This window comes from Pygocentrus nattereri, chromosome 16 (assembly GCF_015220715.1).
Source record: "Pygocentrus nattereri isolate fPygNat1 chromosome 16, fPygNat1.pri, whole genome shotgun sequence".
NCBI lineage: Eukaryota > Metazoa > Chordata > Actinopteri > Characiformes > Serrasalmidae > Pygocentrus > Pygocentrus nattereri.
This window is the reverse complement of record NC_051226.1, coordinates 31,448,304-31,461,137: the sequence shown is the minus strand read 5'-3', so window position 1 is coordinate 31,461,137 and position 12,834 is coordinate 31,448,304. Positions and strand designations below refer to the sequence as shown.

The 12,834-nt window shown below is 47.0% G+C and overlaps 4 non-coding genes across 4 annotated transcripts; all 4 read left to right on the top strand.

The window, feature by feature from the left end:
- The first annotated feature begins 2,130 nt into the window (after nucleotides 1-2,130).
- Nucleotides 2,131-2,202, top strand: trnap-agg. The gene has a single exon. It is a non-coding gene; the product is annotated as a tRNA-Pro (tRNA).
- A 1,065-nt stretch (nucleotides 2,203-3,267) lies between these two features.
- Nucleotides 3,268-3,339, top strand: trnap-agg. Its single transcript has one exon. It is a non-coding gene; the product is annotated as a tRNA-Pro (tRNA).
- A 1,065-nt stretch (nucleotides 3,340-4,404) lies between these two features.
- On the top strand, nucleotides 4,405-4,476 carry trnap-agg. Its single transcript has one exon. It is a non-coding gene; the product is annotated as a tRNA-Pro (tRNA).
- Nucleotides 4,477-5,541: 1,065 nt separating this feature from the next.
- On the top strand, nucleotides 5,542-5,613 carry trnap-agg. Its single transcript has one exon. It is a non-coding gene; the product is annotated as a tRNA-Pro (tRNA).
- The last annotated feature ends 7,221 nt before the right edge of the window (nucleotides 5,614-12,834 follow it).

Sequence of the window (12,834 nt, the reverse complement as noted above, 5' to 3'; positions counted from 1 at the left end):
AGCCGAGATGCCGACTGTAGGGAGGTAGCTTCTTGCCATAGTCTTGTGTGTTTAGGGGTATGATTCTGTATTTTACAAAATGGCACCATACGTCCAAATTCCAAACCATCTCTCAAGGAGCCTCACAGACAGACATAACTTGCGCACATACTCGCAGACTGCAAACCTTGGGGAGTATCTGGCCACTGCCCTTCACTGTCTAAGTCGTAGTTTTCCCAGGTGAAGCTTACAGAGAAAACAATGTAAATAAACATGTGGATATTATTATACTTTTCCAGGATTCGTTTACAGAGACCATACATGTTTTGATCCTGTTACTAGGAGAGGCAGAGAATCACCTCTTTAGTCTTTGATGGGTTTGACCCTTTGTGATGCATTAAGGACTGAGCTAGCTGAGATACTGACTGCTGTGCCAAAAGATGAAATCTGCTGGCTCGTTGGTCTAGGGGTATGATTCTCGCTTAGGGTGCGAGAGGCCCCGGGTCCAAATCCCGTGTAACTCCCTCCAAGTTGAAAAACGGACACAAGGCGTTCCTGAATTTTACTGGCATTTAATCGGACACAGGTGTCACTAACGATGCCGTGAGAACTGTACAAAACATAAAATAATAAATTTTCATACAGTAAGGGATTCTCATAGAGAATAGACAATAAAGAATATGATTCAACAACATAAAATATTCACAAATCAGTGGCTTGACTTACAAACAACATCAGTAAATTCTGTATAGTCCTTGGGGCCACGTAACTAACAGAAACTTGACAAGTCTTTCACAGATAAACATCTTATTTCCGATACACACACATTAAAATACAAATTGCATACCTCATTGGCCGCATTAACTTGAAAGGGTTAACAAAAACACATCTCGGAATGTCTTCTTTAACCAAGAGTCAAAACTTCGCCGCACACTTCTCCAAATCTCTAGCGTACGGAGAAAAAGGAAAACACGTTGCCCTCTACCGAGTGTAGCGTGTAACTGAAAATATCGCTCTATCCCAAACAGCAAATTAAACATTGGTTCCACCCTGGAAACACTTGTAGAACCTTTAAACGTGCATTTTTTAACGATACATATTACAATCAGATTTTAATAAACATACATTATTTTACCTTACTTGAACTTATTTATTGTTACTTCAATCATGAATTTAACAAACTGTATGACTGCCACTGACGGCAGCCACATCCCGGACGAGCCCAGCCTTTACAAAGAACAGTTAGGCTTGAATTGAGTGGTTTCTCCTACACTCTTGTCAGCAACAAAAAATGAATTGAGTTGGTGAAACTGATGACTTGTCTTTTGGATGCTTGGTCTAGGGCTATGACTCTCGCTTCGAGTGCGAGAGGTCCTGGGTTCAAATCCCAGAAGAGCCCAGCTTTTAAGGCAACTTCCCTCTACTTGTCATGGGTTTACTAATCATCGGACGTGTGTTCGGCTTCTGCTATAACCCTTTCCTAAATCCAGGTTCCTGTGGGTATTTTCTGAAATGCTTTTCAGTCGAGGGAAAGTAAAAATGCCGCATGGCCCACACCGTTCCTCGGAAATAACAACAGCAGGATGTATTCAACAAGGATTACCGCACAGGGTGTGACAGGTTCTGTTTTCTAAGCCCAGATGAGCTGTGGTTTAAACATGATTTAGAGACCATTCCTCTTTCATGGTTTGATCATTTGTTTTGGTTTGGAGAAAACGCCAGCCGTCATGCTGACTGTAGGGAGGAAGCTTCTTGCCATAGTCTTGTTTGTTTAGGGTTATGATTGTGTATTTTACAAAAAGGCACCATACGTCCAATTTCCAAACCATCTCTCAGGGAGCCTCACAAACAGACATAACTTGCACACATACTCGCAGACTGCAAACCATGGGGAGTATCTGGCCACTGCCCTTCACTGTCGAAGTCGTAGTTTTCCCAGGTGAAGCTTACAGAGAAAACAATGTGAATAAACATGTGGATATTATTAGACTTTTCCAGGATTCGTTTACAGAGACCATACATGTTTTGATCCTGTTACTAGGAGAGGCAGAGAATCACCTCTTTAGTCTTTGATGGGTTTGACCCTTTGTGATGCATTAAGGACTGAGCTAGCTGGGATATTGACTGCTGTGCCAACAGATGGCATCTGCTGGCTCGTTGGTCTAGGGGTATGATTCTCGCTTAGGGTGCGAGAGGCCCTGGGTTCAAATCCCGGACGAGCCCAGCCTTTACAAAGAACAGTAGTGCTTAAATTGAGTGGTTACTTCTACACTCTTGTCAACAAGAAAAAATGAATTGAGCTGGTGAAACTGGTGATGTGTTTTTTGGCTGCTTTATATAGGGCTATGACTCTCGCATCGAGTGCGAGAGGTCCTGGGTTCAAATCCCAGAAGAGCCCAGGTTTTAAGGCAACTTCCCTCTACTTGCCATGGGTTTACTAATCATCGGACGTGTGTTCGGCTTCTGCTATAACCCTTTCCCAGATCCAGGTTCCTGTGGGTATTTTCTGAAATGCTTTATAGTCACAACCTTGCTACATGTAGGCCAAAGCCATGTCGTTTCAATGTAGACATATTGTTTAATTCTGAGTTTTACATATTGTGGATGCCTTTTCAGCACCCTATGAATCATCATGTTGATGGTCTGAATACAAGGCAAACTTGAGGGAAAGTAAAAATGCCGCATGGCCCACACCGTTCCTGGGAAATGACAACAGCAGGATGTATTCAAGAAGGATTTTTGCAGAGGGTGTGACAAGTTCTGTTTTCTAAGCCCAGATGAGCTGTGGTTTAAACATGATTTAGAGACCATTCCTCTTTCATGGTTTGATCATTTGTTTTGGTTTGGAGAAAACGCCAGCCGAGATGCCGACTGTAGGTAGGAAGCTTCTTGCCATAGTCTTGTTTGGTTAGGGGTATGATTCCATAATTTACAAAATGGCACCATACGTCCAAATTCCAAACCATCTCCCAGGGAGCCTCACAGACAGACATAACTTGCGCACATACTCGCAGACTGCAAACCTTGGGGAGTATCTGGCCACTGCCCTTCACTGTCGAAGTCGTAGTTTTCCCAGGTGAAGCTTACAGAGAAAACAATGTGAATAAACATGTGGATATTATTAGACTTTTCCAGGATTCGTTTACAGAGACCATACATGTTTTGATCCTGTTACTAGGAGAGGCAGAGAATCACCTCTTTAGTCGTTGATGGGTTTGACCCTTTGTGATGCATTAAGGACTGAGCTAGCTGGGATATTGACTGCTGTGCCAACAGATGGCATCTGCTGGCTCGTTGGTCTAGGGGTATGATTCTCGCTTAGGGTGCGAGAGGTCCTGGGTTCAAATCCCGGACGAGCCCAGCCTTTACAAAGAACAGTAGTGCTTAAATTGAGTGGTTACTTCTACACTCTTGTCAACAAGAAAAAATGAATTGAGCTGGTGAAACTGGTGATGTGTTTTTTGGCTGCTTTATATAGGGCTATGACTCTCGCATCGAGTGCGAGAGGTCCTGGGTTCAAATCCCAGAAGAGCCCAGGTTTTAAGGCAACTTCCCTCTACTTGCCATGGGTTTACTAATCATCGGACGTGTGTTCGGCTTCTGCTATAACCCTTTCCCAGATCCAGGTTCCTGTGGGTATTTTCTGAAATGCTTTATAGTCACAACCTTGCTACATGTAGGCCAAAGCCATGTCGTTTCAATGTAGACATATTGTTTAATTCTGAGTTTTACATATTGTGGATGCCTTTTCAGCACCCTATGAATCATCATGTTGATGGTCTGAATACAAGGCAAACTTGAGGGAAAGTAAAAATGCCGCATGGCCCACACCGTTCCTGGGAAATGACAACAGCAGGATGTATTCAAGAAGGATTTTTGCAGAGGGTGTGACAAGTTCTGTTTTCTAAGCCCAGATGAGCTGTGGTTTAAACATGATTTAGAGACCATTCCTCTTTCATGGTTTGATCATTTGTTTTGGTTTGGAGAAAACGCCAGCCGAGATGCCGACTGTAGGTAGGAAGCTTCTTGCCATAGTCTTGTTTGGTTAGGGGTATGATTCCATAATTTACAAAATGGCACCATACGTCCAAATTCCAAACCATCTCCCAGGGAGCCTCACAGACAGACATAACTTGCGCACATACTCGCAGACTGCAAACCTTGGGGAGTATCTGGCCACTTCCCTTCACTGTCGAAGTCGTAGTTTTCCCAGGTGAAGCTTACAGAGAAAACAATGTGAATAAACATGTGGATATTATTAGACTTTTCCAGGATTCGTTTACAGAGACCATACATGTTTTGATCCTGTTACTAGGAGAGGCAGAGAATCACCTCTTAAGTCGTTGATGGGTTTGACCCTTTGTGATGCATTAAGGACTGAGCTAGCTGGGATATTGACTGCTGTGCCAACAGATGGCATCTGCTGGCTCGTTGGTCTAGGGGTATGATTCTCGCTTAGGGTGCGAGAGGTCCTGGGTTCAAATCCCGGACGAGCCCAGCCTTTACAAAGAACAGTAGTGCTTAAATTGAGTGGTTACTTCTACACTCTTGTCAACAAGAAAAAATGAATTGAGCTGGTGAAACTGGTGATGTGTTTTTTGGCTGCTTTATATAGGGCTATGACTCTCGCATCGAGTGCGAGAGGTCCTGGGTTCAAATCCCAGAAGAGCCCAGGTTTTAAGGCAACTTCCCTCTACTTGCCATGGGTTTACTAATCATCGGACGTGTGTTCGGCTTCTGCTATAACCCTTTCCCAGATCCAGGTTCCTGTGGGTATTTTCTGAAATGCTTTATAGTCACAACCTTGCTACATGTAGGCCAAAGCCATGTCGTTTCGATGTAGACATATTGTTTAATTCTGAGTTTTACATATTGTGGATGCCTTTTCAGCACCCTATGAATCATCATGTTGATGGTCTGAATACAAGGCAAACTTGAGGGAAAGTAAAAATGCCGCATGGCCCACACCGTTCCTGGGAAATGACAACAGCAGGATGTATTCAAGAAGGATTTTTGCAGAGGGTGTGACAAGTTCTGTTTTCTAAGCCCAGATGAGCTGTGGTTTAAACATGATTTAGAGACCATTCCTCTTTCATGGTTTGATCATTTGTTTTGGTTTGGAGAAAACGCCAGCCGAGATGCCGACTGTAGGTAGGAAGCTTCTTGCCATAGTCTTGTTTGGTTAGGGGTATGATTCCATAATTTACAAAATGGCACCATACGTCCAAATTCCAAACCATCTCCCAGGGAGCCTCACAGACAGACATAACTTGCGCACATACTCGCAGACTGCAAACCTTGGGGAGTATCTGGCCACTGCCCTTCACTGTCGAAGTCGTAGTTTTCCCAGGTGAAGCTTACAGAGAAAACAATGTGAATAAACATGTGGATATTATTGGACTTTTCCAGGATTCGTTTACAGAGACCATACATGTTTTGATCCTGTTACTAGGAGAGGCAGAGAATCACCTCTTTAGTCGTTGATGGGTTTGACCCTTTGTGATGCATTAAGGACTGAGCTAGCTGGGATATTGACTGCTGTGCCAACAGATGGCATCTGCTGGCTCGTTGGTCTAGGGGTATGATTCTCGCTTAGGGTGCGAGAGGTCCTGGGTTCAAATCCCGGACGAGCCCAGCCTTTACAAAGAACAGTAGTGCTTAAATTGAGTGGTTACTTCTACACTCTTGTCAACAAGAAAAAATGAATTGAGCTGGTGAAACTGGTGATGTGTTTTTTGGCTGCTTTATATAGGGCTATGACTCTCGCATCGAGTGCGAGAGGTCCTGGGTTCAAATCCCAGAAGAGCCCAGGTTTTAAGGCAACTTCCCTCTACTTGCCATGGGTTTACTAATCATCGGACGTGTGTTCGGCTTCTGCTATAACCCTTTCCCAGATCCAGGTTCCTGTGGGTATTTTCTGAAATGCTTTATAGTCACAACCTTGCTACATGTAGGCCAAAGCCATGTCGTTTCAATGTAGACATATTGTAAGAGCAATAATTTGCAATGATTCCAATAATTGTTTATTTGAATAAGCTGTGAAAGTTCTAGTTCCTTGCAAGATATCGGTGTGACGTATGTGAAGGGGGTGGGGCTAAGAAAGAGGGAAAGGTTGTGTAGAGGACGCAGTAGAGAGAGGTTGTGTTTTTTCTCTCAGACCTGCAGCACTGAGTAGCCGAAGCTGTTGTGTGGTTTTTATTAAAAGTGGCTCCACCGAACTCAATCACCGGGTCCTTCACTCTTCTTTGTTTCCTCGTCCTCGCTACCTATCGCCAACCGAACTAAACCACAGCCCCGAGTCTTGGTAAGACCGTGAAGAAGCGAACACTAAGTTTTACACTGGTGGCAGCGGTGACCGGCGATTATTGCATTGAACTTTTTTTTTAGTTTGTTTTGGTGTTGGACTGTAGAGTTGCTAGGTGGACTGTTGAACTTTTTTTTCCACATCTGCTTAAACTTTTACGCTACGAGCTGCTGGTATTTTGCTTGTTTTCTGCATTGTGAAATGGCGGACGAAGAGATACAGCCTGCTGCTTCTGCCGCCGCGATGCATTCACAACTGCCGTTTCGGATTGAACTTCCCGCTCCGTTCACGGGCGAGGGACTAGAGCCATTTAGTTCATGGATTCAGCGATTTGAAGTTGCTCTTGATGTTTCCACTGCGCAGTTAGAAAAGGCAAAGCTACTCGCTGCTAGACTCAGTGGCCCTGCATTCGCATACTGGCAAAGTTTACCCCCGCGAGTGAAAACGGACTATGATCAAGCTAAATCTCGCTTGAGTGCTGTTTTTGGGCGAACCTCCTTTTTGGCTACTTTTCAGACACACTTAAATGCCCGCCCTCGCAGAAACCAGGAACCCCTCGAAGTTTATGCTGCTGATCTCACTAACTTAGTGGCTGAGGCTTTTCCAAAATATGGCCCGGAGGCACAGAGTTGTGAAATTTTCCGCCGTTTTGTGACTGGTTTAGACCCGTCCCTTCAGCTTAAGATTCATGAACATGGGGCAGTCACCTTAGAGGCTGCACTGAAAGTGGCAGCCCAGTGTGAGCGGGCGCAGTTAGCCTTGACTGTTGCCTCACATACACCTGTAATGACTGTTACATCACAAGCCAGCCACAGTTTACAGTCTCCACTTGCTGATTTAACAGCCGCTGTTGCTGACTTGAAAGCAGAACTGCATGACTTGAGACAGACACATCTGAAACAGACTGACAGTAGACTGGACCGACTCGCGCAGCAGGTTGCTGAGTTCCCATGGGGGCTGCGAGACTGTGCTCATCCTGGGCTCCTGCCATGCTCTGCTAATACCCATGGCTGGCCAGTTCGACATCCAGAGCGAGAGAGCCTTCATCACTGCAGCTGCGTCGACCGTTGTGTCACATCTTCACATGCTCCCACCAGAGGGCGTCAACCTCTTCGGGATGACCTCTCACCACCACGGCATCTGTCTCCATCAGCTGGGAGGACTGGCCATCCTGCTGATCTGCGTTACACCTTGGATGGCGACAGTTCTGCCCACCTTCGAAGACCACGCCACCCTCTTCCTCATCATTATGACACACATCGCCAGCGTTCAGGTTACTGGGAGGACTTCTCTCCTCCCAGACGTCGCCATGACAGGTATCCTACTCGTTCCCCGTCACAGGAACGTCACCCACACCCAGTTCATCACTCCTCTGACACAACCCATACTTCTAAGCCATATAGGGCCCGGTCCCCATCCCCTGCCCCACGGTATGCACGTACGAGACACTCCTCATCCCCTTCCCCACCCTCAGCCTCACATAATCGACTTCCTTACCCTTCTCACTATTCCCCTTCACGCCATGTCCATTTTTCCATGCCACATGATACTGTAGACCCTTCCTCCTCCCAGCGTCAGGGAAACTATTAGAAGCTGGCATTGTGGGCCACATGTCAGCTTCGCCAGCCCAGTTGGCCCCTCCTCAGTCCCTTGACCCTAATGTTGACACATTCCCTGCTCCTGTCATAAGACTTACCCTCTCAGGCTCTGAACAGTATGCCTTGATAGACACTGGTTCCGGTCTATCCCTCATCACTGAGGAGTGTTGTAAGGCTATCCCTGCTCTGGCCTCTCAACCCATCAGAAAGTCCTTTGTCCTGGCTTCATCAGTGACAGGACATTTACTGGACATGATAGGATGTATTACGGCCCTTGTGCATATTGGTGATGTTACCCTGTCCCATATCTTTCACATTGTGCGCACCTCCAGTCACCCTGTGATTTTAGGATGGGACTTTCTTACACAACACAGTGCCACCCTGTCAGTACCACATGCACATTTACAGATACTTGACACTGTTGTGCATTTCTCCTCCCCACAACACCTTATTCCATTACAATGTGCAGCTATTGCTGCCTCCCCTGTCACTGTTCCCCCTCTGTCTGAAATGGTGATTGCGGTCTCTATTAACTGTGGAAATACCAAGGTGGCCTGTGCTGAATCTTACGTAGGCATTGTTGAACCACATCCCCCTTCGACTTCTGCGTTGGCCATTGCTAGGACACTCACAACAGTTCATGATGGACAAGGGCTAGTTAGGGTAGTTAACCCCTCCCCAGAACCAGTCTCCCTTGCAGGTGGATGCCCATTAGGCCAGGTGTTTTCCCTTTCAGGCCGTCCACAAGAGGAATACACTTTGGTCTCAGTTGCTGCCACCTCCAGCGCCTCCAGTTGCCCAACTCCGGCAGTAGATCTATCTCATACGTGTCTGACTCCGAGTGAAATACCACAACTTGAGACCCTTTTGAAAGATTTTGCTGATGTTTTCAGCTCCCACCCCTATGACTATGGCCGTACTGATCTTACCCATCATGCCATCGACACAGGTGATGCTAAACCCATTAAGCTGCGGCCATACCGCGCATCTCCAGCCACACAGGTCTTGTTACAGCAGGAAGTGGACAAGCTCTTGGAGCATGGCATCATAGAGGAATCCCATAGTCCTTGGTCAGCTCCGGTGGTGCTGGTCCGGAAAAAAGATGGCACCCACCGGTTTTGTGTGGATTATCGCCGACTTAATGCAGTAACAATCAAGGATTCCCATCCACTTCCTCGTGTGGATGACACTTTGGATAGGCTAGCTGGTGCCTGTGTATTCAGCACCATTGATCTCACTGCTGGATATTGGCAGATCCCACTTCACCCTCGAGACAAAGAAAAAACGGCATTCTCTACTGGGACTGGGCTGTTCCATTTCCGGATGATGCCTATGGGAATTTCCAATGCCCCCCCGAGCTTCCAGCGCTTGATGGAGTTGGTTCTCCGTGGCCTCCACTGGAATATTTGTTTAATTTATCTTGATGACATCATTGTGTATAGTACTGATTTTGCCCAACATCTCCAGCACTTGAGAGAGGTTTTCCAATGTTTTCGTTCTGCTGGCCTCAAATTAAAGCCATCCAAGTGTCACCTTGCTTGCTCTTCAGTCACATTCTTGGGCCATCAAGTCTCTAGTGCAGGTGTTCGGCCTGACCCCTCTAACACTGAAAAGGTTGCGTCATGGCCTGTTCCTCACTCAGCTACAGAGGTGAGAGCCTTTTTGGGTCTCTGCTCCTATTATAGGAGATTTATTAAGCATTTCTCTCACATTGCTGAACCTTTGCATCGACTCACTCATAAAGGAGTGCTCTTCGATTGGTCTCTGGCTGCTGCTGATGCTTTCAAGACACTGAAACATGCTTTGACCTCACCACCCATTTTGGCCTTCCCCAATCTGTCTGCTCCTTTCCTACTGTATACGGATGCCTCCCTTCATGCCATCGGGAGTGTACTGTCTCAAAGGGTGGCGGGAAAGGAACATGTCATTGCATATGCCAGTCATACGCTCTCAGTTTCAGAAAGGAAGTGGTCAACATTTGATCGCGAGCTATACGCCATTGTCTGGTCTGTTCGCCACTTTCGTCATTACCTGGCTTTTCATCCATTTACCATCATCACAGACCACAAGCCATTGGTGGGCCTCAAAAAGCTCCCATTGGATCAGGATCCCACTGGTAGGCGTGCACGCTGGGCTGTTGAACTGGACCTCCACGACTGGACTGTAGTTTACCGTGATGGCACTAAACACCTCAATGCAGATTCCATGTCCCGCCGCCCCCACAACACTTCATCTGATATACATTCTCCCTCCATGCCTGAGAAGCCTCCTATGGCCACAACGGCAACCCAGACAGCTCCTGAACATTCTAGGCAGAAATATTTCCAGGCCCCAGCCTGCCACTTGCAGGGGACTGACTCGTCTCACATTTCCATTAACTTGGTTCGCATTCAGGCAGATTGGGATCTCCCCACAAAACAACGGAATGACCCAGATATTGCAATGGTGTTTGGCTGGTTGGAACGTGGCTGGCGCCCACCCCTTTGGAAACTCAGAACATCATCCCCATTCCTTCGCAAGTTGTGGTCGCAGTTCCCTCGTCTGAGGATATGTAATGGCCTTTTATGTAGGCATGTACGCTGCTCCTCTCCAAATGGTCACCTTGGCCAGGTGGTTGTCCCTCGCCTACTAGTGCCTGAAGTGCTACGTTTCTTGCATGGGCACCCTGCAGCAGGACATTACGGCGTGGCTAAAACGCTGGACAGGGCTTTGCGCTCCTTCTATTGGCCCTACATGTCCTCTGACATCTCACAATATCGTCGTCAGTGTGCCGCGTGTCAGTCACGGCGGTCACCGGTTCCCAGTTCCCAAGCTCCGCTGGTCTCGATTTCACCTAGCCGACCCTTTCAAATGGTGGCTGCTGATATCACGGAACTTCCTGTGTCACCCAAAGGCAACCGTTATGTATTGGTTCTTATGGACCTGTACACAAAATTCGTCAACCTCTACCCACTGCAGACTCAAACAGCGATTTCTGTGGCACGCTGCATCTTTGAACAATACATCCCTCAGCATGGTGTCCCTGAAGCTCTGCACTCAGATCAGGGACGGCAATTTGAATCTGACCTCGTGAAACACCTTTGCAGTCTGATGTCAATTCACAAGCTTCGTACGTCGCCCTACCATCCTCAATGTGATGGCATAGTGGAACGTTATAATCGCACACTGAAAGGTGAACTGGCCAAATACCTCTTTGACTTGGGCCAAGAGTGGGATGATCATCTCCCTCAAGTTGCAATGACTTACAACACCACAGTCCATGCCAGTACTGGATTTACTCCTTTTTTCTTGGCCCATGGACGGGAAGCCCATGTCCCAGTGGACACTTTGCTCAACACTCCTGATTTTGTCTCCTCAGGGTCAGTTGCAACTCCGGCTGTATATGCCTCTTCTCTGCGCATGCGGCTTAGGAAAGCCTACGAATCGGCTACGGCTTTCAGGGACAGAGCCCAAGAGCGCCAGCGAAAGTACTACGATCGCCATCTCAACTATAGAACTTATGCACCTGGTGACTTAGTTTTAGTAGATGACCCAGCCCACCACCGTAATAAGCTTGCCCCACGCTGGATTGGCCCTTATGAGATCTTGGGCCCAGTCGTGTCAGCGGAAAATCCTTTGCCTGTTGTTTTTCGGGTACGTGACTTGGCCCGTCCACTAAATACGCCCAAAGTCCTACACTACAATCGGCTGAAACCTTTTTTCCCTGGCCCCCATGGCACTGCTGTCCGAGCTCCGCTGTCCGCTCCTCCTAACCCTCCCACCTCTTTGATCTGTCCCTTGTGGCCTGACCCACCTGAAGCTTCAGAGCTGGCCCGTCCCCTCACGACCCTGCCAAACATGCTCCCACGCTCTGCGCGCAGAGAAGTCTCACAACCACCTTTACCCAGCCCCTTGACACACACCCTTCCGGCACACACAACCTCTGCCCCCCAGGAACCTGTTCCTGCTCCCCCAGGCCCCCCTCTTCTCCTTCAGGACCCATCCCCCAGCCAATCCCTTACCCTCATGGGCTCGGCTCGCCGCCAGCGTCGGGTGCCTGCGCACCTCAAAGACTTTCATATGTATTGATTACATTTACTCGTTCTGATTTTTGATCTGATTGTTCTGATTTTTTTTTTTTCTTGTTGTTGTTGATATTGGCCTCATCTCGGCCTTTCTCCTCCCTTACCTGTTGACTTTATGCTTTTGCGACATTTTCATTTCTTCTTTGATTGATTGTTGCTAGTGTTGGAAATGAGGACATTTCTTTTTGGGTGAGGGAGTATATGTAAGAGCAATAATTTGCAATGATTCCAATAATTGTTTATTTGAATAAGCTGTGAAAGTTCTAGTTCCTTGCAAGATATCGGTGTGACGTATGTGAAGGGGGTGGGGCTAAGAAAGAGGGAAAGGTTGTGTAGAGGACGCAGTAGAGAGAGGTTGTGTTTTTTCTCTCAGACCTGCAGCACTGAGTAGCCGAAGCTGTTGTGTGGTTTTTATTAAAAGTGGCTCCACCGAACTCAATCACCGGGTCCTTCACTCTTCTTTGTTTCCTCGTCCTCGCTACCTATCGCCAACCGAAGTAAACCACAGCCCCGAGTCTTGGTAAGACCGTGAAGAAGCGAACACTAAGTTTTACAATATTGTTTAATTCTGAGATTTACATATTGTGGATGCCTTTTCAGCACCCTATGAATCATCATGTTGATGGTCTGAATACAAGGCAAACTTGAGGGAAAGTAAAAATGCCGCATGGCCCACACCGTTCCTGGGAAATGACAACAGCAGGATGTATTCAAGAAGGATTTTTGCAGAGGGTGTGACAAGTTCTGTTTTCTAAGCCCAGATGAGCTGTGGTTTAAACATGATTTAGAGACCATTCCTCTTTCAAGGTTTGATCATTTGTTTTGGTTTGGAGAAAACGCCAGCCGAGATGCCGACTGTAGGTAGGAAGCTTCTTGCCATAGTCTTGTT